This window comes from Triticum aestivum, unplaced genomic scaffold (genome assembly GCF_018294505.1).
Source record: "Triticum aestivum cultivar Chinese Spring unplaced genomic scaffold, IWGSC CS RefSeq v2.1 scaffold74914, whole genome shotgun sequence".
In the NCBI taxonomy this organism is placed as follows: Eukaryota; Viridiplantae; Streptophyta; class Magnoliopsida; order Poales; family Poaceae; genus Triticum; species Triticum aestivum.
Genome location: NW_025229236.1, coordinates 22,312 through 26,008, shown reverse-complemented (window position 1 = coordinate 26,008; position 3,697 = coordinate 22,312). Strand labels below are relative to the sequence as shown.

Below are 3,697 nucleotides of genomic sequence, written 5' to 3'. Positions count from 1 at the left end.
CACGTGCGTTTTGTTGTACTACTCTCGCCCAAGCACGCTTAACTTCGGAGTTCTGATGGGATCTGGTGCTTTAGTGCTGGTATGATCGCATCCGACATGTTACCCCGGTCTTCGTCCCTTATCCTTGCCCCTCCCAGCTCCACTACAAAGACGATTGTACATTGCTTTGGCCGCTCCATCTCAACTACGGAGACGAGTTTAACGCGGTTTCCACCCCTCCCTCTCAACCGCACCAGTGCACGCTTGCTGCGCCACAACACCGACGCTGGACCCGTGAATCGTGAGCACCCAGCTATGACTTACCGCACTCGTGCAAAATAATAAAACACGATAAATATATTACTTACACGTGCGTTTTGTTTTGCAAGCGGCGCGAAAAAAATTAAAAAGGGAATGCAACACGAGTACTTCCCAGGAGGTCACCCATCCTAGTACTACTCTCGCCCAAGCACGCTTAACTTCGGAGTTCTGATGGGATCCGGTGCTTTAGTGCTGGTATGATCGCATCCAACATGTTACCCCGGTCTTCGTCCCTTATCCTTGCCCCTCCCAGCTCCACTACAAAGACGATTGTACATTGCTTTGGCCGCTCCCTCTCAACTACGGAGACGAGTTTAACGCGGTTTCCACCCCTCCCTCTCAACCGCACCAGTGCACGCTTGCCGCGCCACAACGCCGACGCTGGACCCGTGAATCGTGAGCACCCAGCTATGACTTACCGCACTCGTGCAAAATAATAAAACACGGTAAATATATTACTTACACGTGCGTTTTGTTTTGCAAGCGGCGCGGAAAAAATTAAAAAGGGAATGCAACACGAGGACTTCCCAGGAGGTCACCCATCCTAGTACTACTCTCGCCCAAGCACTAGTACTACTCTCGCCCAAGCACGCTTAACTTCGGAGTTCTGATGGGATCCGATGCTTTAGTGCTGGTATGATCGCATCCAACATGTTACCCCGGTCTTCGTCTCTTATCCTTGCCCCTCCCAGCTCCACTACAAAGACGATTGTACATTGCTTTGGCCGCTCCCTCTCAACTACGGAGACGAGTTTAACGCGGTTTCCACCCCTCCCTCTCAACCGCACCAGTGCACGCTTGCCGCGCCACAACGCCGACGCTGGACCCGTGAATCGTGAGCACCCAGCTATGACTTACCGCACTCGTGCAAAATAATAAAACATGGTAAACATATTACTTACACGTGCGTTTTGTTTTGCAAGCGGCTCGGAAAAAATTAAAAAGGGAATGCAACACGAGGACTTCCCAGGAGGTCACCCATCCTAGTACTACTCTCGCCCAAGCACGCTTAACTTCGGAGTTCTGATGGGATCCGGTGCTTTAGTGCTGGTATGATCGCATCCAACATGTTACCCCGGTCTTCGTCCCTTATCCTTGCCCCTCCCAGCTCCACTACAAAGACGATTGTACATTGCTTTGGCCGCTCCCTCTCAACTACGGAGACGAGTTTAACGCGGTTTCCACCCCTCCCTTTCAACCGCACCAGTGCACGCTTGCCGCGCCACAACGCCGACGCTGGACCCGTGAATCGTGAGCACCCAGCTATGACTTACCGCACTCGTGCAAAATAATAAAACGCGGTAAATATATTACTTACACGTGCGTTTTATTTTGCAAGCGGCGCGAAAAAAATTAAAAAGGGAATGCAACACGAGGACTTCCCAGGAGGTCACCCATCCTAGTACTACTCTCGCCCAAGCACGCTTAACTTCGGAGTTCTGATGGGATCCGGTGCTTTAGTGCTGGTATGATCGCATGCGACATGTTATCCCGGTCTTCGTCCCTTATCCTTGCCCCTCCCAGCTCCACTACAAAGACAATTGTACATTGCTTTGGCCGCTCCCTCTCAACTACGGAGACGAGTTTAACGCGGTTTCCACCCCTCCCTCTCAACCGCACCAGTGCACGCTTGCCGCGCCACAACGCCGACGCTGGACCCGTGAATCGTGAGCACCCAGCTATGACTTACCGCACTCGTGCAAAATAATAAAACACGGTAAATATATTACTTACACGTGCGTTTTGTTTTGCAAGCGGCGCGAAAAAAATTAAAAAGGGAATGCAACACGAGGACTTCCCAGGAGGTCACCCATCCTAGTACTACTCTCGCCCAAGCATGCTTAACTTCGGAGTTCTGATGGGATCCAGTGCTTTAGTGCTGGTATGATCGCATCCGACATGTTACCCCGGTCTTCGTCCCTTATCCTTGCCCCTCCCAGCTCCACTACAAAGACGATTATACATTGCTTTGGCCGCTCCCTCTCAACTACGGAGACGAGTTTAACGCGGTTTCCACCCCTCCCTCTCAACCGCACCAGTGCACGCTTGCCGCGCCACAACGCCGATGCTGGACCCGTGAATCGTGAGCACCCAGCTATGACTTACCGCACTCGTGCCAAATAATAAAACACGGTAAATATACTACTTACACGTGCGTTTTGTTTTGCAAGCGGCGCGAAAAAAATTAAAAAGGGAATGCAACACAAGGACTTCCCAGGAGGTCACCCATCCTAGTACTACTCTCGCCCAAGCACGCTTAACTTCGGAGTTCTGATGGGATCCGGTGCTTTAGTGCTGGTATGATCGCATCCAACATGTTACCCCGGTCTTCGTCCCTTATCCTTGCCCCTCCCAGCTCCACTACAAAGACGATTGTACATTGCTTTGGCCGCTCCCTCTCAACTACGGAGACGAGTTTAACGCGGTTTCCACCCCTCCCTCTCAACCGCACTAGTGCACCCTTGCCGCGCCACAACGCCGACGCTGGACCCGTGAATCGTGAGCACCCAGCTATGACTTACCACACTCGTGCAAAATAATAAAACACGGTAAATATATTACTTACACGTGCGTTTTGTTTTGCAAGCGGCGCGAAAAAAATTAAAAAGGGAATGCAACAAGAGGACTTCCAAGGAGGTCACCCATCCTAGTACTACTCTCGCCCAAGCACGCTTAACTTCGGAGTTCTGATGGGATCCGGTGCTTTAGTGCTGGTATGATCGCATCCGACATGTTACCCCGGTCTTCGTCCCTTATCCTTGCCCCTCCCAGCTCCACTACAAAGACGATTGTACATTGCTTTGGCCGCTCCCTCTCAACTACGGAGACGAGTTTAACACGGTTTCCACCCCTCCCTCTCAACCGCACCAGTGCATGCTTGCCGCGCCACAACGCCGACGCTGGACCCGTGAATCGTGAGCACCCAGTTATGACTTACCGCACTCGTGCAAAATAATAAAACATGGTAAATATATTACTTACACGTGCGTTTTGTTTTGCAAGCGGCGCGGAAAAAATTAAAAAGGGAATGCAACACGAGGACTTCCCAGGAGGTCACCCATCCTAGTACTACTCTCGCCCAAGCACGCTTAACTTCGGAGTTCTGATGGGATCCGGTGCTTTAGTGCTGGTATGATCGCATCCGACATGTTACCCCGGTCTTCGTCCCTTATCCTGGCCCCTCCCAGCTCCACTACAAAGACGATTGTACATTGCTTTGGCCGCTCCCTCTCAACTACGGAGACGAGTTTAACGCGGTTGCCACCCCTCCCTCTCAACCGCACCAGTGCACGCTTGCCGCGCCACAACGCCGACGCTGGACCCGTGAATCGTGAGCACCCAGCTATGACTTACCGCACTCGTGCAAAATAATAAAACACGGTAAATATATTACTTA

General features: G+C 51.6%; 7 non-coding genes and 1 pseudogene across 7 annotated transcripts; all 8 read right to left on the bottom strand.

Moving 5' to 3' along the window:
• Nucleotides 1-390: 390 nt before the first annotated feature.
• Nucleotides 391-509, bottom strand: LOC123174925 (5S ribosomal RNA). Its single transcript, XR_006487481.1, has one exon. It is a non-coding gene; the product is annotated as a 5S ribosomal RNA (ribosomal RNA).
• A 297-nt stretch (nt 510-806) lies between these two features.
• On the bottom strand, nt 807-948 carry LOC123174933 (uncharacterized; annotated as a pseudogene).
• Nucleotides 949-1,245: 297 nt separating this feature from the next.
• Nucleotides 1,246-1,364, bottom strand: LOC123174938 (5S ribosomal RNA). The gene has a single exon (XR_006487492.1). It is a non-coding gene; the product is annotated as a 5S ribosomal RNA (ribosomal RNA).
• A 297-nt stretch (nt 1,365-1,661) lies between these two features.
• LOC123174939 (5S ribosomal RNA) lies at nt 1,662-1,780 on the bottom strand. Its single transcript, XR_006487493.1, has one exon. It is a non-coding gene; the product is annotated as a 5S ribosomal RNA (ribosomal RNA).
• A 297-nt stretch (nt 1,781-2,077) lies between these two features.
• Nucleotides 2,078-2,196, bottom strand: LOC123174928 (5S ribosomal RNA). Its single transcript, XR_006487484.1, has one exon. It is a non-coding gene; the product is annotated as a 5S ribosomal RNA (ribosomal RNA).
• A 297-nt stretch (nt 2,197-2,493) lies between these two features.
• LOC123174926 (5S ribosomal RNA) lies at nt 2,494-2,612 on the bottom strand. Its single transcript, XR_006487482.1, has one exon. It is a non-coding gene; the product is annotated as a 5S ribosomal RNA (ribosomal RNA).
• Nucleotides 2,613-2,909: 297 nt separating this feature from the next.
• LOC123174931 (5S ribosomal RNA) lies at nt 2,910-3,028 on the bottom strand. Its single transcript, XR_006487486.1, has one exon. It is a non-coding gene; the product is annotated as a 5S ribosomal RNA (ribosomal RNA).
• Nucleotides 3,029-3,325: 297 nt separating this feature from the next.
• Nucleotides 3,326-3,444, bottom strand: LOC123174937 (5S ribosomal RNA). The gene has a single exon (XR_006487491.1). It is a non-coding gene; the product is annotated as a 5S ribosomal RNA (ribosomal RNA).
• Nucleotides 3,445-3,697: the final 253 nt, after the last annotated feature.